Source organism: Suncus etruscus, chromosome X (assembly GCF_024139225.1).
Source record: "Suncus etruscus isolate mSunEtr1 chromosome X, mSunEtr1.pri.cur, whole genome shotgun sequence".
NCBI lineage: Eukaryota > Metazoa > Chordata > Mammalia > Eulipotyphla > Soricidae > Suncus > Suncus etruscus.
This window is the reverse complement of record NC_064868.1, coordinates 4,229,426-4,253,963: the sequence shown is the minus strand read 5'-3', so window position 1 is coordinate 4,253,963 and position 24,538 is coordinate 4,229,426. Positions and strand designations below refer to the sequence as shown.

Genomic DNA, 24,538 nt, shown 5'->3' with positions numbered 1-24,538 from the left:
ATAGTAACAGAGCAGCACTCCTCTTTCTCCTCTACCAGATTCATGTCAAAAAAGGTAAGCTAAAAGACAAAATTTAAAGAAAATCTAGCATCTTGTGACATAATACCAAACATGACCAGATTTCAACTGAAATATGTCACACTATGAAAATCTTAGCTTGAATAAGGAAAGAAAAAAATCCATCAACAAAAATGCTGAAGTTTTCTGACAATGATTTTAATAAGCCATCATTTAAAGATTCTGTGAACAATTATAAACATGTTTGAAATGAATGAAAAAATTAGAAAGATCTCAGCAAGTGAAAAAAATGAAGTAGACACAAATAGACATTTTATATCGAAAATGTAATAGTGGAAATTTTTTACATTTTAATGGGTGAGCTCAAGAGCAGAATGTAAGGGCAAGACAAGAGAATCAAGTGAGACAAGTGAACTTGAAGATAAAAGCAATTCAAACTGCCAATCTGAACAACAGGGAGAAACAGGGAACAAAATGAGCTTTTTGGACACCCACACCACACAGCTACTATGTATGCTCATGGGCCCAGCTTCACAAATTCACAACCACACTCAGAAGAGATACAAGCAAATTGGCAAAAATTCATGAATATGCTGGTCTTCTGCTGAAAACTCTGGGGCACCAGAAGGGGCCAGGCCAAGCCCCTGCTCTGCTAAAGCCCAGGCAGCTGCACTCACACCCCACAGCTGCTGCCATACCAATAGGCCAACTTCACTGCTTCACAACTAATCTCTTCAGACCACCAAAGTGATCAAAATTATAGGTACTCTTGATTTTAGGTTGAAAACTCTCGTTTCTCCTCAGAGTGAGGGTAGTCGGCCTCCCCCCCACCCCGCCAACCCTTGTAATTTTAGAAGCCCCGGAAGCCACACTCATATCCCACAGCCACCATGTATGCTCGCCAGACCAGATCTCGGAGTTCCTATAGCATGCAGCCACATACCTCCAAATTCCCCAATACCTATGATCCAGTTGGGACACACCAAATTAGATGGGGAAAGTAATATAGAAGCTAAATAAACAAAATAAAAAATAACATAGAAGGCTCAACTAGCAACAAACAGCTAAAATTCTCAATGACTAATGACTCCATTGTGAGATATACCGATTTTCACAAATTTTCTTTTACTTAAGTAATTTTCAATCATTTCATTAACCATTTTGTTGTGACAAAAATTATTTTTTACCTGCTAAGTGGATAGGCTTGGGAGGTGGGCAGGAAAACTGGGGACAATGGTGGAGACAATGGTGGACAATGGCCACTCCTGTGGTGGAATTGGTGTTGAAACATTAATTGTCTCAAACAACTGTACTATAAATAACTTTGTAAAACCTGGTGATTAAATAGTTTAACATTTTTAAGCAAAAGAAAATAGAATGTGGGGCCTGGAGAGATAGCACAGCGGTGCTTGCCTTGCAAGCAGCTGATCCAGAACCTAAGGTGGTTGGTTCAAATCCCGGTGTCCCATATGGTCCCCCGTGCCTGCCAGGAGCTCTTTCTGAGCAGACAGCCAGGAGTAACCCCTGAGCACCGCTGGGTGTGACCCAAAAACCAAAAAAAAAGAAAATAGAATGTGGAATAAGTGGACCTTTCATATATTTCTGGTGAATCATTTTAGATAACAGTTTTTTCATATCTACCAAAGCTATGTGTGTGTACCCATGTGTGTATATATGTGTGTGGTCACACTTTTTGTTTTGACAACCCTCTGCCTTGATATATACTCAATAAAATTTGAGCAGAATTCCACCAAGAGGCATGTAGTGATCTATATACTTTCATTTATAATATTTCCAAACTAGAAATAACTGAAATATATATATGAATAATAAAATCGGTGAGTAAACTGGCATTTCCAGAAAGTAGTCATGAAAAGTAGTGTTCCCTGTTACCTGCATATATGGGATAATCTTGGGAATATTTTGCTGAGCATAAAAAAACAAACACAAAAATCACTGTATCAATGGATGTGAAATGCAAAACCAACAAGGAAAAGTAATAGAAATAAGAATATTAAAATTTCAGTTGGGGAGTACATGTATTGAATAGGGAAAATATGAAACATGAAATGGAGAACCAGAGAGACAGTACAGAACTTAAGTTGATTGCTTTGCATGGAACCAGCCCAAGTTCAAATCTCCAGAACCACATATGGTTCCTCAAGCACCATCAGGGTCATTCTTGAGCACGGAGATAGGCATAGTCCCCAAAATACCACTGTCTGTGGGCCCAAACCCCACAGACCAAAAGAAAGAAATATCAAATAATTTGCATGTTACTGAGTTATATCTAAACTATGTATACATAAGTAACATTAATTAAGCTGTACTTTAGAATACTTTATTATATGGAAAAGCAAGTACTGAAACCAAGTCTAAAGAAACAAACAAGGAACCAAATCTGGGCCTGGAAATATAGCACAGCGGCGTTTGCCTTGCAAGCAGCCAATCCAGGACCAAAGGTGGTTGGTTCGAATCCCGGTGTCCTATATGGTCCCCCGTGACTGCCAGGAGCTATTTCTGAGCAGACAGCCAGGAGTAACCCCTGAGCAATGCCAGGTGTGCCCCCCCCCCAAAAAAAAGGAACCAAATCATTGAATTTGGAAGACAGTTTCATGATGTTGGTACTATTGGATATGACACTGAAATGAGGTCGTGTATGTTATGGATACAGATCCAACATCCTGTTCCTGGGAGATTCTGCATGGAAAGGCTTTCCCATCATCCACACCTCCCTTGAGGGAAATGTGGTGTTCTTGATTCTTCTACCACGCAGTGATTATGTTATACTGTACACTTACTTCTGTTAATGAAGTTATCACAGCTTGAGTGAATAGTGTTTGCAGAAATGTGTGACCTAGTGCTTGAGGGAACTAAGTTATCTGTTTTATTCCTAGGTTTTCTGGCACATTGTTGTTAAACAGCAAGGGTCCAGGAAATGGTTATAAGCCATGACAGGGTCTGAAGCAATAGCACAGTGAGTAGGGCTCTTGTCTTGCACGCAGCTGACCCAGGTTTGATCCTTGGTCAAACCTTGATCCCATATGGTCCCCTGAGCCTACCAGGAGTGACTCCTGAGTGCAGAGCCAGGAGTAACTCCTGAGTATTGTCAGGTGTGAGTGACCCTAAAAACCAAAAACAAACGAACAAACAAACAAAAAGCCAGATCATAGCAGCTCTATTTAATCTCTCTGATACCAATTTTCTTATTTATAAAATTATATAATTCAAAAAAAGTTATGAGCACACTTCCTGGTGTCTAATACATAATATATATTCAAAAATATTGGTACGAAGTGATGATACAGGGGAGAAGGTGCTTGCCTTGCACACAACCAACTCTAGTTCTATCCCTGGCACTGCTTATGATTTGAGCACAGAGCCAGGAGTAAGTCCTGAGGTGTGGCCAAAAAAAATCAGAAATTTAAATTAAAAAACATTATTTGTGGTAGGCACACCCAGAAGTGCTTAAGGCTTGCTCAGGGATCACTATTCGCTGGCTTGGGATCTTATGGGGTCACGGGATGGAACTTGGGTCAACCATGTGAAAGACAAGCCCCTTTCTTGCTGTACTATTTCTCCAGTCCCAGAAGTTCAAAAAATATTCATACAAGAGGTGGGAATGTATCTCAGGTGTAGATGAATTGCATGCTTCTTATGTATAAAGACCTGAATTCAATTCCTGGCACAACAAAAATGTGTGTTTGTGTACACAAACAAAAATAAACATATTTAAATATAATTACAAGGAAACAAAGACTCTTATAGCCCCTGATCTTCTATAAGAGGACATTGTCACTTTAAGGGTGAAGACATCAATTACCAGATGCCCACCTCTTGTAACTGCCACTGGTGGGCACTTGCCCCAGGGTGGGTATATATAAAGCCAGGGTTACAGTGTTAGGGCTGCCACCACTGACCTCTGTTGGATTGCTCCTACTGGATGGTCACTGCCAGATTGCTGGAGAAACTGTTTGCTGGACACTCTGTTTCTACCTCTGCTACTATTTCAAATTATCTGGTCCTTTCCCTGGCTGACTTCTTGCCCTGATCCCTATTTTGGCCCTCTTTCTTCTTCTCTCAGCTTAGGGGTCTGGATGCAAGGCGCCTAGCTTCCCTGCTCTGCCTCTCCCTCTCCCTGTTTCTAGCCCTCTCTTGTTAGGGGTTTTATTGGCCCAGACAATAATATACTCTAAAGAATTGTAGTTAAATCCATAATATGGACCCCTGAACCTCTCTGAGTAATAGAAATCTAAAGTTCATGTGCACCTAGTACATCTATCATAGCTGAAATGTAGAATGTCCTGTTTAGGGTTAGTAAGCCGCTTTTAGCTCAAACTCAGCCACTGGCAAGAGGAGATGTAAAATACTTCCACTGAGGCAGTGTGGGTGAGTCAGAGAGAGCAAGGGAGGGCCAGAGAAGAAGCTGTCACTTCCATTTCTCCTGAATAAAGGCAAACAGCTGGGCAGAGGGTGGTGTATGGCACTGGGCCGACTGAGGGTTATTTACTTGCTCTTTCCAGGAAGAGATGCACATTATTCATTTTTCTAAAGGGTTGTCTTGTTCTGGGAGGTAACTCCAGTGACTTTGGAAAACACACTTGTGTGTTGTAGGTATTGGCTGCTTTGCAGGGAAGGTATGGTGTTCGGGGGAGTGGTACACAGAAAGCTCTGTTCTCTGCACTGTGATTAATAGAGAAAATGGCCAGAGTCCTGTTCTCTACCTGTTCCTTGCTCAAATACCAAGGCACAAGGTCTCTCCAGCACTCATGTGACCAGTAACTTGTTCCATGGTGCTGTCTTCTCCCATACGATCAAATGTGTCATTCTTCATGGGAGTTTGAAAAGTTTAATGTCATTTTTCCAGGCACTGTCCCCTTTTCCAGACATTTATACTTCACTGAATTATGTTGTATTCACAACAGCTACCCAGTAAAGGAATATATCGGCCTATAGGAATATCTTAGAGATACGGTGGGTTCAATTCCAGGCTGCCATCATAAAGCAAACATCACAATAAAGAGACACAACTGTTTGCTCGTCATAAAGGTTTGTGTTTACACTATACTGTAATCCAGGGATCCTCAAACTTTTTAAACAGGGGGCCAGTTCACTGTCCCTCAGACCATTGGAGGGCCTGACTATAGTAAAAACAAAACTTATGAATGAATTCTTAGGCACACTGCATATATCTTATTTTGCAATGAAGAAACAAAACAGATACAAATATAATATGTGGCCCGCGGGCCATAGTTTGAGGACCACTGTTTGAGTGCGCAATAGCTTTATGTCTGAGAAAGCAATGATACATGTCTCAATTCAATGAGGTACAGAGACACACAGTGAATATGTACTGTTGCTTATCATGACATGCTCAACCCTGGGTTTCTACTAACCTTCAATAATTCTTTTTCAAACAAGGGAGTGAAAACATGAAGTGGAAAAGGAGCACAATAAAACACAAAATATGAGGGCCAGCAAGCAGGTAGGACACTGGTCTTCCACACGGCCATCCCGGGTTCCATCCCCAGCATCCTATTTGTTTCCCCCAAGCGCCACCAGAATGATTTCTAAGCATGGAGCCAGGAGCAACCCTTGAGAATCACCAGGGCGACCCCAAACCCCAAAAATAATTAAATTAAAATAAAACATAGTATGCTTAAGGTCTAGAGCACAAACTATTTCACATGCAAAAGGCCCAGGCTTGATTCTTGGCATTGCATGTTTCCTCCTCTATACCCCTGTCCCCAGAACAGCTGGGAGCAATCCCAGAGCAACTCCAGTAAAACACCTAAAGAAATGTAAAAAAAAAAAAAAAAGGGGGGGGGGGGCGGAGAGATAGCACAGCGACGTTTGCCTTGCAAACAGCCGATCCAGGACCAAAGGTGGTTGGTTTGAATCCCGGTGTCCCATATGGTCCCCCGTGTCTGCCAGGAGCTGTTTCTGAGCAGACAGCCAAGAGTAACCCCTGAGCACTGCCGGGTGTGGCCCAAAAACAAACAAACAAACAAACAAACAAAAAGAAATGTAAAAAAAATTTAAGAAAGCATGCTTGTATTTTACTGTCAAGAAATTAAGGCATAAGTGATTGTGAGAGCTAGGCAGTCTGAAGGAGCATTTATGAAGAAATTAATAATTTAATTGACTAGTGAAAATACTATGGAACATATGGTATCATTTTCTACTAAATGACATGGGAAAGTAAATATATATATGTAGACATTTGGTAATTTAAGTTAAATTCCAAGGAACACTTTCCCTCCAACATACATACTGGTATTTCTTTATGGAATAAGAATTGCAAAAAGTTGTACTAATTATATCTTGCTTCTACATTCATAAGGCTACTCATTAATTTCTCTATAAAAATATCTTGTATACCACTGAAATGCCACACTGAAAAAATGGAAACATGCAGAAAAACCATATGACCTCAAAGAGTTTACCCACAGAGGGGATTTTATAATGCATAAATAAATACGAGATGGAAAGTCACTGTAGGCTTTTAGAGTAGAGAGAATCTTGTATAATCAAAGCATCCTACAGATGTATGGAAGGAGAAAGGGAGAGAAAGAAGGAAAGAGAGAGAGAAAAAGTGTCCCCTTTTCACAGAGGTAAGTTGGAGGTGCAGGGAGTAGCCAGAAGAGAAACTGTAGAAACTGGTGGTGGGCAATGAACACTAGTGAATGAATAAATTGAGTAGATCATTGAATGACTGGTACTCAAACATCAACAAATTTCTACTACTGTACCACATGGTGATTCAATAAAAATATGTATTATAACACAGTCTCAGGAAATGTTTCAGAAAAGGCATCTCTATGTGTGGAGTTCAGATTTGTACACTTGGAGAAAGTGTCAAACCCCACCTGAGAGAGGGTCTGGCACAACCCACAACCACACACACCAGAAGCCAGAAAGCACTGGCTTTCTTGACATGTTCAAAAATGCTTCTTTTGGGCCGGAGAGATAGCGTGGAGGTAAAGCGTTTGCCTTGCATGCAGAAGGACGGTGGTTCGAATCCTGGCAACCCATATGGTCCCCTGAGCCTGCCAGGAGCGATTTCTGAGTGTAGAGCCAGGAGTAACTCCTGAGTCTTGCCGGATGTGACCCAAAAACCAAAAAAAAAAAATGCTTCTGCTGGGATCAGTCCTCCAACTACAACCAATGAACAGAATATATGTGGGTGTGAGTGTATATGTGATGGAATCCGCCATGTCTGTTTAACCTGTATTATATATAATTTCTGCCTATATTGTATATAGTCTCTGTTATATATTAACCCTCCTTCCTCGCCCCCCCCATCACCATCAAATAAAACCCCTTCTATTCCCTCACCTTCTCAATCCTGATCCATTATATCTCCCTATTTAACCCTCTTTACCTTCAATTCTTAACTCCCCGGGAACAGGAACCTTTCCCCTGCCCCAGCAAGCTGCCACCAGGCTCCCAAAGCAAAAAGACATCCACTCATCATCACCCCCTTCTCTTGCCCCGGCAAGAAACTACAACCACTGCTCCTGCTGATTCATTCTATGCAGACCCTTTTCTTCCACCTCCTTTCACTGTGGACTGTTGCTTGCTACCGGATTGGCTTCCAGAGGTACCCAGCTTGAGGACACTACCTGATCTCTGATTGCTACAAACCATTTCTCAGATTCCACAAGACCATAGTGTGGGATGAAAATGTGCCCTGGATTTTATCCCCTCAGATTATCTCAAAAGACTTAAAGGGGATATCTATATGGAAGCATCTCCAGGGGGAAACTAGGCAACAGCCCCCAGAATTAGTCCCTCCAGCAAGGCCCTGAGGCAGCCATTCCACTCCACCCCCGCATGGCCAGACAGGTCAGTGTCGTGGGGAGGAGTGTTGGGTCCTCCCCTCATCAGCCCTCATTTCCCAAAGTGCGTGGGCACACTACTGTAATTAGTTTACCATGATACATACTATAATGCTCATAAATTTAGATTGCTTATAGGAAAGGAAATGGGATACTCAAGACCCATTGGACAGTACTCCATGATATATACTCCCTATAGAGTGCTCAAATCACATAGATTTCTAGAATGTTCTATACACAATCTAATCCAGGAAGCCTTTCCCCAGTAAAGTTTACCCTTACCAAATAGGATTGGTCCAGAAAATGGAAAACTTTTGCTGGCTTTAATTTTTTTTCTTTTTCTTTCTCTCTCCCTCTCCATTTCTAGTGAGCCATTTCACCTGAGTGAGCTCTTCAATTGTAACCCATAAATCTATCCTTAGAGTCTGTCGATGTATATGCATGAATGTATATGTTTGCCATACCAATGTCTGTTTAATGTTTGTATATAATAGACATAATATCAATTTCATAGTATAGTATCCACATACAGTGCTCATTACCATATCACTTAGATTTTTAGACTTGAAAACTGATTGATTTTAAGAATGCTCTATTCACAACCTAATCTATGAAGCCTTTCTTCAGTCAAGTTTATCCTCACCAACCATGACTGGCCTAAAAAAAGGAAACCTTTACATCAGACTTGCCAGCTTTACTTTTTTCTTTACTTTTTTTTTCTTTTTTATTCCAGTTAAGTGTTTGTCCCACATCACCTGGATCAGCTTTTAAAATGAAATCCATGGATCAATTCTCTTTGGCTGTCGATATATGGGCAGGAGTGTATGTGTTCGCCATACCAATGTCAGTTTAATGTCCGCCTGTAATAGACATATGTCTATGTTGTATAGTGTTCTCCCCCTATCATAGATCACCCCCTCTTACACCTTTGCTTACCACCTTACAACCCCCCTCCTAGCCCTTCATGTTATTTCTCCACATTTAACCTTTTTTAGCCTCAGTCCTTAACTCCTCATGAAGCAGAACATTCTCCCCTACCCCAGCCAGATGCCAATCAGCTCCCAAAGAGAAAAGATAGATTCTCAGCATGAGAAGAAACCAACACTATGCTGCTATTGATTTGCTCTCGGCACCACCCCCCTTTCTTCACTCCCCTCACCGTAGACTTTTGATTGCTACTCAATTCAGTGGCTGAAAAGTCCCCTGCTTGAAGGTACTTCCTGATATGTGACTGCTAGGATCCATCTTCCCTAGATTACACAAAACCAAATCACAGGCTGAAGCTGTGCCCTGGATCTTACCCCGTTCCTGATTATTTCAAAAGAGTTAAAGAGGACATATAAATCTCCTTTGCATATCTCTTTAGATACAATCCTTCAATAGGCACAACCTTATAGAATATTTTCTTATGTAGCAGCAAGTTTCCCAGTCCTTGGGATTTGTTCAGTATAGAATTCTAGTAAAGTCTTTGTTTAGAGGTCATGTAAGAAAAAGGTTATGGGGATTGTTAGTCCTGATACCTCAACCCCCATATGCACCAGTAATACCCTGTAGCATTGTTCCTTTTTGCATAGACACACTAAAATGGAAAAAGTTTACATATGCAAACAAGTTCTTATCTAATAGAGATAAGAACACAACTTTTATTTTGGTTTTTGGGCCACACCCAGTGACGATGATGCTCAGGGGTTTCTTATGGCTATATGCTCAGAAATTGCTCCTGGCTTGGGGGACCTTATGGGACGTTGAAGGATGAAACCGTGGTCTGTCCTAGGTGAGCATGTGCAAGGCAGACACCCTACCACTTGTGCCATCACTCTGGCCCCAGAACACAACATTTTATATTGTACCAACACCAGGAATCAAACTCCCCCCAGGGAAGATTCTAATACCACTCTGGCACTAACTTGCTCCTGGGTGGGATCAGATGACACCCTAATGAGAAGGAAACAGCAACAACAGGATCTAAGGCAGACTGTCCTACCTCCACCTAACAGTGAGATTTTCTCTCCTAGAATCTGTGCAAAAACCAAATCTCTAATTACAGAAGACTATGACTACTGTGACTGAGTAGAACTTCTCCTGGGACCATAAAGAAAGACTTTTTCCTAGGCTTTGTCCTAGGATCTGTGCAAAAACTAAGATCTTTAATTATAGAAGACTGACTTTGACAACCGCAACTGAGCAGAATTTTTCCTAGGATCATAATGAAAGACCTTGGGGTTGGACAACCAACATGGCCATAACCTGTACTTGGTCTTATGAAAGTATACGTATTGGGTGGAGACACCCTGTATCGCTTAGAGTCTAAGCCTTAGACCAGTGATCCTCAAACTATGGCCCGTGGGCCACATATTGTATTTATATCTGTTTTGTTTCTTCATTGCAAAGTAAGATATATGCAGTGTGCATAAGAATTCGTTCATAAGTTTTGTTTTTACTATAGTCAGACCCTCCAATGGTCTGAGGGACAGTGAACTGGCCCCCTGTTTAAAAAGTTTGAGGACCCCTGCCTTAGACCAATGGAATTTCCTTTCTAATTTACTGTGCCTATGTAAAAAAAACAAAAAACAAACAAAAAAACTTGCCACATCTGCCCCCCCCCCCACTTTTTTCCTCTTCTTTTATTTTATTTATATCTTCTAGATAGGGGTTCCTGCCTTTTTCATAGAACTTGAATCATTGTGTGCTGCCTCATATTTCTATGTCTTCCTACAAATTGAGAAAAGAAAAAAATGGATGGGACCCAAGAGCCAAGTGGTCTCAGGAGCTTGAGTGGAAAAAATTGTCAGATCTAAATACTCAAGCCAAAGTCAATTACAACAGAATCAAGATAACCAAGATATAACTATCTAATCACAAAATGGGCCTGTTACACTACTAGCCCAGGCATCTAAAGGTGGCCTCAATAAAAATTTAAAAATATATATAACAACTACAACAAAATGCTACTGTTTGTTCTATTACTGTAAGGCCTATTTTACAATGTTTGAGAGAAGGAATGGAATTGTATCTTCTCATGATTTGGCTTCTCTCCACTTGGATTATGAATTTGCCAAGATGCAGCAGCCTCTTTATGTTTTCTGGCACAATTCTTAGGGGGCAAGGACGCAGTAGAGGAGAGAACATTTCCTCCTTGTATATGCATACAGATCCCATATAAATTAATCACAGTGTGGACTCACAGATTAGGCCAGATTAGGTTCTACAACTTCAGACAAACTGGCAGCTCTCTGTTACCAAAAGATAATTTGTTCAAGAAGGATTCTTTGGAAACAAAATGGGGTTTCTTGTTGATAGGATTTGGGTACTATCCAAAATCTGTGTGACTTTGCTCAGTGGGCCTCAATGTGGTAGCTGTACAGTTGTAGGCTGGAACTCACCTTAGCTGAATGGGCTCTAGGGTACTGTTCTCTTGGCTACCTTTACTTGATGACCTTTCCTCTTGCTGCTCTATTTGAAGGATACATCCCAGAGATGAGATGCAAATTCCCTTTCTTGCAGCCTATAGAAGGTGGTTAGGACACCATCTGGTTCATACCTTCATAGATCTACTACCTTCAGTATCCTGGAATGGCCTCAGCAGTTTTCTTAAACTAGACAGTTAGAGTAGCCATCACCTAGAACTCTATGTTTCAAGACCTCAGAAAAGAAAAGTTTGTGCTGTACTCTGGCAATATATTTACCCATAAAACTTTTAATAGCATCATATCTTGAAACTTTAGCTGATTATTTTCCTTTTGTTGTTGTTGTTGATGATGATGATGATGATGATGATGATGATGGTGATGATTCCTTTTTGGTTTGGGAGGTCACACTCATTTAAAGTCAGGGTTTATTCCAGTCTTTGTGATCAGGGATCACTTCTTACTGTACTAGGGGTACCATATGTGGTGACAGAAATAGAATCTGGGTCGGTCACATGTAAAGAAAACACCTCACCCATTGTATTATCTGCCCAGCCCTTTAGCTCATCATTATCTCTCTGAAAAGTAATTGTTTCATAGATCTTCCCCTGCCCCATGGTAAACTTGAGTCAGGATCTGTCCTGCTTAAGCTTGCCTAGCTAGCATACAAGCCAGCAGAATCATCTTCAAGAGGCTTTCCAGCTTAGGGGCAGGCCCAAGAATAAAGGTTCAAGGTTGGTTGTATGTCAGAACTCAGAGAACTTTCTGGGCATCTGTTAAGGTCGTGATTCCTCCCTTCCCTGCCACTTTACCATTTCCACTCTGCTTCTTTGTTCTTGGCCCTTACTTAATCCTCTGCCACTTGCCTTCCTGCTCACTGTTCAGTCTCCCCATTTGTCTGTTCAGCTCAAGCTGCCCGGGGTTCCTGCAATCTTTCAACAAAGGAAGCTTCCTTGGTTCTTGTCTTCACTAATGAGCCTCACTAAGTCACAATGTCTCATAGAAGAACAGCACAGTCTGCCACTTCCAGCCATTTCTTTGCCTGGCACTTGACCCTGGCACTCGCTTCAGTCCTATGGACACAACCGTGCATCTGTCCCTGTAGACTCAGACTCTTCATGTTGGTCCTACAGACATGTCTTGTCTCCATGAAAAAACCAGATGACTCAGCAGGCCTGATTCTAGATACTGAAGGCAGGGACTTGAGCAGATCTCTACACACAATAGTTCATAGCAGCACTCTTCATAGTAGTCAAAGGAAAAGAAGGGGACCAACACAAGTGTCAGCAGAGAAACAGATAAAACATGGAACATTATTCAGCCATAAAAAAGGATTGAAATTTGGACACAAACTACAATAGGGACAAAAGTAAAAAAAGTCTGCAAAGATCAAAAAGTCAGACAAAAGGACAAATACTATATGTTTCTATTTCTATGAAGCGTCTAGAAGAGGTAAATTTCTATAGATAGAATGCAAAACTGAGATTCCCAGGGCCCCAAGTAGTGCAGAATGAGGACCTATTGCTTCCTGGCTATAGAGTAGATGTTGAAGATGATGGAGATAAATTTTCCCATATAGGTGATGGGGATAAGTGCACAGGATGGTGTATATAATCAAGGTCATTGGACCATATATTTAAACGGTTAATATGACAAATAAGTAGTATGTTACATATATTTACAAGATATTTCTTTTAATTTGTAAAGGGAACACAGAGAACTCAGTGGTAGAGTGCCTCTCTCAAAGGCATGAGGTGATGAGTTTGGTGCGGAGTACCACCACGATGCCATCCCAGAAGCATTTGTGTTTAGGATCCACAACACCACAACCAAGTACCACAAGTCTATGTGCATATGTGTGTGAAACCCCAGTCATCACAACAAAAAGGGAAAAGAAAATATGGGAGGGAACCTTGATTTCGAAAAAATGTTTCTACTAGCAGCACAGTATAAATTAACCCAAAAAAGACTTTTTTCTTTTTGCGTCTTGAACCCTCTTTGCTTCTCTATGCACCTGTAAAAAGTTAGTATAGTGAAATGCTCAACTGTAGAAAGAAGATGAGTTTATGCAGGTAGAGAACTGACTGTACTAAAAGTCTTGCTACGCCCATCAGAGTTTACTCATTAGGAATGCCTTGGCCTTGTCCAACCACATAGACAAACAAGCCCATCAAGAGGCAGAACCTACACTTGTTAAGACAAGGGATAAAAGCAGCGCAGTAAATTGATAAGGCTTTGCGGGGCTGGAGAGCTAGTTCAATGGGCTCAGCACATGCTTTGCATGCAGGACTAAGTTCAATCTCAAGCACCACAAGGTCTCATGAGCGCAGCTAGGAACAACCCCTAAGCACAGAGCTGGGAGTGTCCCAAAAATAAGAAAGGAAAAGAAAAAAAGGAAAGGACAGAAAATAGGAAAGGAAACAAAACTAAGTGAAACAAAATGAAATGAAAGGAGGAAGGAAAGATAGAAGAAAGAAAAGGTAACTTACATGTGGCACGAAGTGAGACCCCTGAGCTCATTCCACTGCAAACCCCAATCTTCAGGCTTCTCCTAGGGCAGCACAGTCAGGGCACAGGGCTGAGCCTCCATTCTGTATCCAGCACCATGGTTTCACCAAAAGGGCAGTCTCTGGAATTTGTTCAAGACAAAATGGATTTGTAGGGATCAGAGACTTAATTCATATAAAAAGCCAGGTTTACAGCTGGATAGAATTACTGTTCCGTGCTTTTTTCTCCATTCGGTAAATTATTTCTGGTGTGTCAGAAAACCCTGGGGGAACATTAATGCAATGGTTTCTTCTTAAATCCAGGCTGGCTCCAGTGAAACTTTCATTAGGCTCCCCAAACCTCAAAATTAAGATGACACCATAAATTCTTACAGAAATGTCCTTCAGTGTTCTTAAATCATTTCTTTCAAGTGAACGCTCACATTTTTATTATCTTTCCTTTGAAATTGCACTTCCTAGGGCCAAGGAGAACACTCCAAGATGAGAGCACAGACTTAACATGTGGGAGATCCAGGTTCCCTTCCCAGCACTGTATTGTCCACAGAGCACTACCTGGAGTACCACCCCAACACAGGCTTGGAACTCGCCTCAAACACTTCTGGATGTGGCCCCAAGACTAAGAAAATAAAATCACACCGCCTAAATGATGTAAATGCCAGTTTCAAAGGCTTGATACTCCGTTTGGTGCACTGAAAATAGAAGCACAGACAGGAACTGGATTAGGCAGCCTAGGGTGGTTTGTGGGAGAAACAGGACTGAGCCAAAAGCTCCGAATTCCAAAGCCAGGCCCCTTTCCTGAATTGCCATTCTGAACAGATGCAATGTGAGCATTAAGATCAAATTTCTTAGCCAAGGTCAAAACAACAAGTCCACAGCTCAAGAAATTCCGAGGAGAGAAAATAAAGACCTTTAAGGTCTTAGAAAAGCTGCTTCTGGGCCTTAACATGTGGGCTCTGGGTGGCACCAGCCAGAAGGACCCAGCTGCCAGCAATGCTCTTGGCTGCTTCAGTTCCAAGCCTGTCACAGAGCGTTGGTCGTAGAGTGGTGAGCCTCGCTGCCTTCCAAGCCTGTCACAGAAGCATAAAGAAGGCATGAACACTTCTTGGAACCAAAAAGAAAGCACAGCAGATGCACTAGCCTTGCATGTGGCCAATCCTGGTTCGATCCCCAGCACCACATAAGGTCTCTATGCAATGCCAGGAGTGATTTCTTAGGAAGCAGAACAAGGCTATTCTTTTATGATTAGGGATATGACCTTGCTGTAGGTGGCCAGAAATTCAAATCGCATTGTCCCAATAAACAGAGGAGCAGTGGAAAAGATATCTATATATAAAGGTCTATGAGGGGCCAGGGCAGGTAAGGCATTTGCCTTGCAAGTGGCTGAACTGTTTTTGATCCCCAGCACCGCATATGGTCTACTGAGCCCACCAGGACTGATTCTTGAGTGCAGAGCCAAGAGTAAGCCCAGAGCGAGCACCACAGGGCGCTGCCAAACAACAACAACAACAACAGAGAATAAAGAAGGGATATGAGTCAGTGAGTTGGAACACTTGGCCATAATCTCCAGGTTCACCTCTTAGTGCAGGTAAATACGACATTGTTCAGGCTTCTCTACAAGCAGTGGGAAGAATATAAGAGCTGGAAAATCTGGGTCCAGTGACCCATAGTAGGAGCAAAAGTACATTTCAGGTAGACAAACAAGACATACACAGAGTGAGTGAGGGTACTGAGAACAGTCTACTTGCAAGCCACATAAAAACTGCTGATGGTGGCATAAACTTAAGAAAACATGAGGTTTACTTAAGAGAGTCCAAATGCAAATAAGCACACAATTCATTCAGCAGCCCAACAAGGACATGGAGCTTTCAGTGAATTTTTAATCTTTCCACTCTACTATTTTCAACATGTTGGTTTTTTTCTACTCTTGGGCTTGCTAACCAATGGTCACAAAATATTTGCCGTAGCTTTAAGCATCATGTGCTCTCCTAACTGTCTCCAAAGGTACAAAGTAGACAGAAACATTTTCCAGAAGTCTTCTCCTGCTCATTGGCCAAAGTTGACTACACAAATCAAAAAGTAATATTTGGCCTCTGTCTTTCTGTGGTTGGAGGGAGGCAAAGGAGAAAGAGCAATCGTTACAAGTAGCCAGCAGCACCTGCCACCTGCATGCTGAATGTGTTATACCATGGCATGGGATGTGCACAGCAAACCTGATGCCATCCTGTGGCCAGACCAGTTGCAGAACCCGACACCTTGGTGAGAGTGGGATTCTAATAATATTCATCTTCAGATGGCTCAGAGCCTGAATGGAATAAAGATCTTTCTTAGCTTCCCTTTAGGTCTTTCTTTTTTATTTATTTTTTAACCTTTTTATTTATTGAGGGTTTGCGATTTATAATACTCTTTATATATATTATTTAAACACCTTGATTACATACATGATTGTGTTTGGGTTTCAGTCATGTAAAGAACACCACCCATCCCCAATGCAACATTCCCATCACCAGTGTCCCAAATCTCCCTCCTCCCCACCCAACCCCCGCCTGTACTCTAGACAGGCTTTTTATTTCCCTCATACATTCTCATTGTTAGGATAGTTCACAATGTAGTTATTTCTCTAACTAAACTCATCCCTGTTTGTGGTGAGCTTCATGAGGTGAGCTGTAACCTCCAGCCCTCCTCTCTTTTGTGTCTGAAAATTATTATTGCAAGAATGTCTTTCATTTTTCTTAAAACCCATAGATGAGACCATTCTGCGTCTTTCTCTACACTTTAAATATGAAATCCCTTTAACTGCAACCACATTCACAAAACACTTTCCTCATTTAAAACATAATGGTGAAGATTCCATTTGGTCCTCCAGGAATGTGGTTGCTACTGCCAGTTCACTGCCCATCTTGGCATCTATATCAGGAAACTGAACAGCCCTGGTGACACACGGACAAGAAGTGGTATTGCTGTTCTAGGGCTGTTCAAACCCTTCCCCCAAGAAAAAGTCAAGTGAAAAGTCTCTTAAGATTCCTAAGAATCCTAAGACTCTGGCCTCCTCAAGTGCCCCTCTGGCAGGCCCTGGACCCAATAGTTCTTGTGGGAAACATTTTCCATGTCTCTGCAACTAAATATCCTAACAAACCAGAAATGGCCTCTCATGACAGAAGCACTTCGTTGATCACAGCAACTGTAGTGGGAGACAATAATGACATCCAGCACTTATGGAGCCTTTGCTATGAGCCAGAGACTGGTAATTCTATGTCTTATATATTCCTAAACTCCTATAACCCTTAAAACACCCATGTAGACAATTTTCATCACAGTGACTGAGACCTCTAGTAAGCAACCTAAACTGTCAAGTATCATTTACTTTTAGGAAATGGAGGCACAGAGAAGTTAAGGAAATTATTCCAAAACACACAGAAAATACATAGTACATCCAAGATTCAAAGCTGGATAGTTGGGCTCTAGAACTCATATTCTTAAACACTAACCAGGTCAACCTTGAACCACTTTGAAACAAACATTGCGAAAAATGCCGCTCTTGGAGGCAAGTGGAAGCTCACAGGCCTGAAGGAATGCTCGACCATGTCATTCAGTCCTCACCTTTCCCCAGGGCTGTGACTAGAGGACATGGAGGCACTGATGAGGAAGTGAGAGTGCCTAATCTCGGAGCAGAAGTGCCCTGTGTCAATAAGACCCCTAAATGCTGAGTGCCTAATTCAAATACTAATGGAAAAGGCAATCCTCAATTGCTACAGTCCAAGCAAAATCCGACCGAGCAAGATCCGAATGAGCTTATGTCAGTGGGACTACGGTAATTGAGTTAACACTCCCTCATGATGCAACCTTTCTGTGACTTTTTACAAAACTTCAACGAAGTATCTTGTTTATCCTGCAGTGACTTCAGTGAGATTTTATGGCGGCCTGTTTTTAATGCAGACATGACACAGCTTCTGTCTCAACCACTGGAGCCAAGAAGTGTCAGTATTTGAAACACAAAGTTTGCTCTTCTCTGTTTTAATTGCTTTGTACCTTTGTATCTGTGAAATATCAAACAGAAAATGCATTTGAAGGATTTCTTTGAGGATACCGTTGAAAGGTTTCCCACTTCATTATAAAAGATGTAAAATTTGAGTGAAAATGTGGAATGTTGAATGACTTCTTGTTTTGAGGTTGTCATGGTGGAAATGAATCATCCTCTGACTCTGAAGCAATATTGAAGTAGTTTGGCCTCTGTTGAGAGGAATAATAAAATTCGAAAAGTTTAACAATAACATAGCACAGTACTGGATAAATAGCACTAGGGTGAATTTGTGTTGCACACAGCTGAGCCTGGTTCGATCCCCAACACTACTTAATGTTCCACAAGGCCTACCAGAAGTGATCTATCCGAACAGAACGAGGAGTAAACACTAAGCAGCATCACTGGTAGTCCAAACCAAAAAGAATCTTTTTTTTTATAATATAATTTTATTTTGATCATAGTGGCTTACATATTGTTGACAATAATATTTTAGGTACATATTCACATAAAATCAGGAGGGATTCCCATCCATCACCAAATTGTTCTCCCTACCCGTCAGTTTTTGTCTTCCCTCCCATTTCTTCTTCCCTCACCCCCAGGGCGGCTAGAATATGTGGTCCCCTCTGTATCTAACCTATTACTTAGTAGTCTTGCACCTGTTTGGTCTTGAGGCCTCCCTTATTTCCCCCTCTGACTGGAGGCAAGACCAGCTATTTCAAGTTACGTGGTTTTGCCTGAAAACGAAAAAAGTAATAAATTGGGGTAAGAGTCTAATACCCCGAAAATGGGTGGAATCCTTCTAGTGGCTCTCATCATCGATTTGGGAGGTGAAAAGAAAGAGAAGGTGAAACACTCCACCAGTACCAAAAGAAGTGTTAAATATCCATTGAGGACTCCAGCTATATCGATAAGCACCACAAAAAACAAACAAAAAAAACCAAAACAACACAAACAAAAAACCAACAAAAACAAGCACACAAACAAACAAAAAAAAACACACCATGGTCTTGAAATAAGAAACATGGCATAGCACATAACGAAAGAAAAGAGAGGAAGAGAAAAAATAAGTATAACTGGGGACAACAATTTCAATAATCACACCCAAAGAGAGAAATCGACCAAAATAGATAGGTAAATGAAAATAATAATAATAATAAATAAAAGAATCTTTTTTATATAAATTGGGTGTTTGGGATTTGGTTCTACATAATCACAGGCAAGTACACAACATTTTCAACCAAAGGGTGACTCTAAAAACATAAACCTGTTCTTTTATTTTTAGTTATCTACTTTGAATAATTACTTCACATTTTAAAAACACATAATAGATAAAATTAATGAAATGTGATAAATCATTATTGTTTACTACTGATTCAATCTCTTTGAAAATGTAATGCTTGATATGAACCTCATCAAAAAATGAGAAGACCTGGGGCTAGAGAGATAGCACAGCGGTAGGGAATTTGCCTTGTACGAGACTGATGCAGGTCAGACCTGGGTTTGATTCCCGGCGTCCTATATGGTCCCCCGTGCCGGGAGTGATTTCTTTTTTTAATAATACCTTTATTTAAACACTGTGATTACACACGATTGGATTGTAGTTGGGTTTCAGTCATAAAAAGAGCCCCCTTCACCACAGTGACTTTTCTATCACCAATGCCCACATCTTCTTCCTCCCCCACCTCCCACCTGTTTCCAGTGAGACTCTCTACATCCTTCACTCACTGACATTGTTATGTTAGTTCTCACCATAGTATTTCTCTAACTGCACTTACCACTCTTTGTGGTGAGCTTCATATCTTGAGCTAATCCTTCTGGCCCTCATCTCTGGGAATTATCTCTTTTGTTTTGGGGGTTTTTTTGGGGGGGCACACCCGTTTGATGCTCAGGGGTTACTCCTGGCTAAGCGCCTAGAAATTGCCCCTGGTTTGGGGGGACCATATGGGATGCCGGGGGATCGAACCGCGGTCCTTTCTTGGCTAGCGCTTGCAAGGCAGACACCTTACCTCTAGCACCACCTCTCCGGCCCCTCTGAGAATTATTTCAGTGTCTTAATTTTCTTAAAACCCATAGCTGAATGAAACTATTCTGTATCTATCTCTCTCCCTCTAACTTATTTTACTCAGCATAATAGATTCCATGTACATCCATGTATAGGAAAATTTCATGACTTCATCTCTCCTGATGGCTGCATAATAGCCATTTATCTGTTGAAGGGCATCTTGGTTGTTCCAAAGTTTGGCTATTGTCAATAGTGCTGCAATGAATATAGCTGTGAGGAAGAGATTTTTGTATTGCATTTTTGAGTTCCTAGGGTATATCCCTAGAAGTGGTTCAGCTGGATCAAATGGGAGCTCAATTTCCAGTTTTTTAAGAAATCTCCATATTGTTTTCCACCAGCAGTGAATGAGAGTTTCTTTCTCCCCAAATCCCTGCCAGCACTGATTGCTCTTGTTCTTTGTGCTGTGTGCCAGTCTGAGTTGTGAAACGGTACTTCATTGTTGTTTTGATTTGCATCTCCCTAATGATTAGTGATGTGGAGCCTTTTTTCATGTGCCTTTTGGCCACTTGTATTTCTTCTTTGAGAAATTGTTCATTTCTTCTCCCCATTTTTTGATGGAGTTAAATGTTTTTTCTTGTTAAGTTCTATCAGTACCTTGTATATCTTAGATATTAGCCCCTTATCTGATCTGATGGTGAATAGCTTCTCCCATTCCGTGGGTGGCTTTTGTATCCTAGGCATTATTTCCTTTGAGGTGCAGAAGCTTCTCAGCTTAATATAGTCCTATTTGTGTATCTCTGCATTGACTTGTTTACAGAGTGCTGTTTCTTCCTTGAAGATGCCTTTAGTTTCAATGTCATGGAGTGATTTACCTACGAGTTGTTCTATATACCTCATGGTTTCAGGTCTTATATCAAGGTCTTTAATCCATTTTCATTTGACCTTTGTGCAGGGTGTTAGATGGAGATCTGAGGGGTATTTTTGCAAGTGGCTGACCAGTTGTGCAAACACCACTTGTTGAAGAGGCTTTCCTTGCTCCGTTTTGGATTTTTTGCCCCTTTATCAAAGATTAATTGATTGTATATCTGGGGAGCATTCTTTGAATACTCTAGTCTATTACACTGATGTAAGGATCTGTCTTTATCCCAATACCATGCTGTTTTTAATGACTATTGCTTTGCCTTTTTTTGGTTTTTGGGCCACACCCAGTGATGTTCAAGTTTTACTCCTGGCTATGTGCTCATAAATTGTTCCTGTCTTGGGGAACCATATGGGACACTGAGGGATCAAACAGTGGTCCATCCTAGGTTAGCACATGCAAGGCAAATACTCTACTGCTTGTGCCACCACTCAGGCCCCATAATGACTATAGTTTTATAATACCGTTTAAAGTTGGGGAACGTGATACCTCCCATATTCCTTAGCTATTCACGGGTGTTTATTGTTCCAAATGAATTTCAGGAGTGTTTGAGTCACTTCTTTGAAGAAGGTCATGGGTATCCTTAGAGGGATTGCATTAAATCTGTACAATGCCTTGGTGATTATTGCCATTTTAATGATGTTAATCCTGCCAATCCATAAGCAAAGTATGTGTCTCCATTTCTGTGTGTCTTCTTTTATTTCTTGAAGCAGGGTTTTTTAGTTTACTTTGTATAAGTCCTTCACTTCTTTTTTTTTTCTGGTTTTTCGGGCCACACCCGTTAGATGCTCAGGGGTTACTCCTGGCTACGCACTCAGAAATTGCCCCTGGCTTGGGGGGACCATATGGGACGCTGGGGGATCGAACCGTGTTCCTTTCCTTGGCTAGCGCTTGCAAGGCAGACACCTTACCTCTAGCGCCACCTCACCGGCCCCAGTCCTTCACTTCTTTAGTTAAGTTGACTCCAAGACTTTGTGGGGCACTAATGTGAATGGGATGTTTTTTCTCTTTCATTATTGGTGTATAAGAAGGCCAATGATTTTTGTGTGTTAATTTTGTAGCCTGCCACTTTGCTATATGAGTCTATTATTTCTAGAAGCTTTTAGGTAGAGTCTTTAGAGTTTTCTAAATATAGTATCATGTCATCTGCAAACAGTGAGAGCTTCACTTCTTCCTTTCCTATATGGATGCCCTTGATAGCTTTTTCTTGCCTAATCTCTATGGCAAGAACTTTCCACACTATGTTGAATAGGAGTGGTGAGAGAGGGCAGCCTTGTCTTATACCAGATTTTAGAAGAAAGGCTTTTAGTGTGTATCCATTGAGAATAATATTTGCTTGTGGTAGATAGCCTTGACTATATTGAGAAAAGTTCCTTCCATTTCCATCTTGATGAGAGTTTTGATCAAGAATGAGTGTTGGACCTTATCAAATGCTTTCTCTGCATCTTTGATATGATCATATGGTCCAGGAGTGATTCTTGAGCACAGAGCCAGGAGTACCCACTGAGTGCCACTGGTTGTGACCCAAAACCAAAAAAAAAAAAAGAAAAAGAAAAGAAAATCACTAAACTGACACTTCTCCAAAGAAGACACACAGAGGGCCAACAGGCATATGAAAGTGTTCATCATCATCATCATCATCATCATCACTAAAAATCGAGATAATGCAAATCCAAGACAATGAAATATCACCTCACACCAGTGAGAATAGTTTTAATCAAAAGGAGAGAAACAGCCAGTGCTGCCTGGGATGGCATACCAAAGGAGTCCTCAAATCTTTATTGGGGAGTATAATCAGGTTTGATCTCTACAGAAAGTTATATGGAAAATAGAACTCTCAAGAAAAGTTAAGAAGTTGCACCATTCGGGAGCACAGAAAAGTAGCTAGTCCTAAAGCTGATGGTTGCCCAGATTCTGAGATCCAGTTCTTTCTTGGAATTCTCTTGCCATTGACACTTGGGTCTGTTCTTGGGATTTGAAGGACCTCTGCTGAAGCTTCCCCAAACTGTATGCAATTTCCAGTGCTGTCCCCAAATTTCTAAACATTCCTGAAAGCTCATGCTTTCCTGATGAGTTCTCAGTTAAATTTCCAGCTCTTGCTGGGGTTGCTTTTTGTATTTTTTCCCTTTTTTTTCTTTCACCACGTAGGTGAAAAATGAATAACTTCATCTAGTTGAAGGTAATCAGATAGCCAAAAAGCAAAATAACTATGTTCCAAACTCTACATTCTAAACATTTTATGTTTTTAAAACCAAGCTTAAAAAATAGATTTTTAATGCTTTGTTCCCTCAGATTTTTTCTGAGTGAATGCTATAATTCACTTTCTTTTTAAGTAGTCACCTGACTTTTCCAGATAAATACTCTTTTAATTTACTTTGACTCTCCTTGCTTTCAAAGTGTATACCTGACCACCCCTCAAACTTGAATTATTTTAAAAATAAATACAAGCACCTCTCCCCTGCAGTTCCCAATGGCATCTGTGAAAAGAGGCTTGACATCTTGGATTGGACTCATTACTAAGAAATGGTAGGACTGAGGCGTTGAGAACTTGGCAACCTGACATTTGGCTTGTAGCTGGTCTCCTTTTTTCTCTCGTGAAGACTTTTTTTTATAAATGTCAAATGTCCATTTCAAACATTTTATGGTTTCATTTCCACATCAACTTCACCAGGGGAAAAATCCAAAAGACTTTAAATTTATAGCAAATACTGAGAAGTGAAAAATACTATTTCTGTAAATCCTCCACCCTCACAATCCTGCAAATTGCTCCAGAATCTAGCCTTCTGCCCCACTGCTGTTTCCCCCAGACAGCTCAGTCTCAGTCCCACTCACCCTAGTCCTTGTTCACTTACAAACTTATACTCTATCTTCCTCTTTATACTGGCTTCACTCACCCCAGGAAATTCCTATTTATTTCTATATAAGAAAGTTCACCTATATTTTGTTGTCTCCTTCTGTTCAAAGGCCAAGTGCTATTTCCTAAGCAGTTTATCAAGGGATTTTAGACTCTTTCCTAAACTCTGGTAGTATCCACTAAAGTCACATTTTCAGACCAGGAGTGATCCTTGAGCACAGAAGCAGGAATAAGCTCCAAGCACAACCAAGTGTGACAAAAAAAAAAAAAAAGAATAACTTAAATTAGTCCTGCTACTATGGGGCTGAACAATACTAGTAACCATGTCACCAAGTCACCTATATTAGCCTCCCTGTGTGAGAATTGGGTCTTTTTTGTCCATTTTTCTTATCTCTTGTTCCATACAGTATATTCTCAAACCATGTGGTTTAAGCATTACTTTTCAACCAGGTACCAGGGGCTGTAGGCCCCCAGGAAAATTCAAGGAGCCACAAGTGGCAATCATGTAAATAATAAGCCAAGACACAATAATAGGACAGGTTGAAAAGGAGGACCATAGGAAAGAACAAAGTCAGAAGGGGGCCATAGAAGGAAAAACGGTTAAAAAACACTGATTTTTTTTTTTTTTGGTTTTTGGGCCACACCCGGCGATGCTCAGGGGTTACTCCTGGCTGTCTGCTCAGAAATAGCTCCTGGCAGGCACGGGGGACCATATGGGACACCGGGATTCGAACCAACCACCTATTGTCCTGATCGGCTGCTTGCAAGGCAAATGCCGCTGTGCTATCTCTCTGGGCCCGAAAAACACTGATTTAAACAATGATTTCATTCTTTTTCACAAGTCTTTTGTTTGAGCTTAGTTAGGGTGGTTCCAGAACCCCATTATATCACTTGGGACTACAGTCATCTTAGGGCCCAACTGGTCTGGATGGCTCATTCATGTAGCTGGCAATAACTGCTGTTTGACCACTG

At 41.1% G+C, this 24,538-nt stretch overlaps 1 long non-coding RNA gene across 1 annotated transcript in view; it reads right to left on the bottom strand.

Moving 5' to 3' along the window:
• Positions 1 to 13,781, bottom strand: part of LOC125998751 (uncharacterized) — an 83,955-nt gene extending 70,174 nt beyond the window's left edge. The window contains exon 1 of the long non-coding RNA XR_007492091.1: positions 13,756 to 13,781. This is a non-coding gene — a long non-coding RNA (uncharacterized LOC125998751). The remainder of the gene's footprint in view (positions 1 to 13,755) is intronic.
• Between the last annotated feature and the right edge of the window lie 10,757 nt (positions 13,782 to 24,538).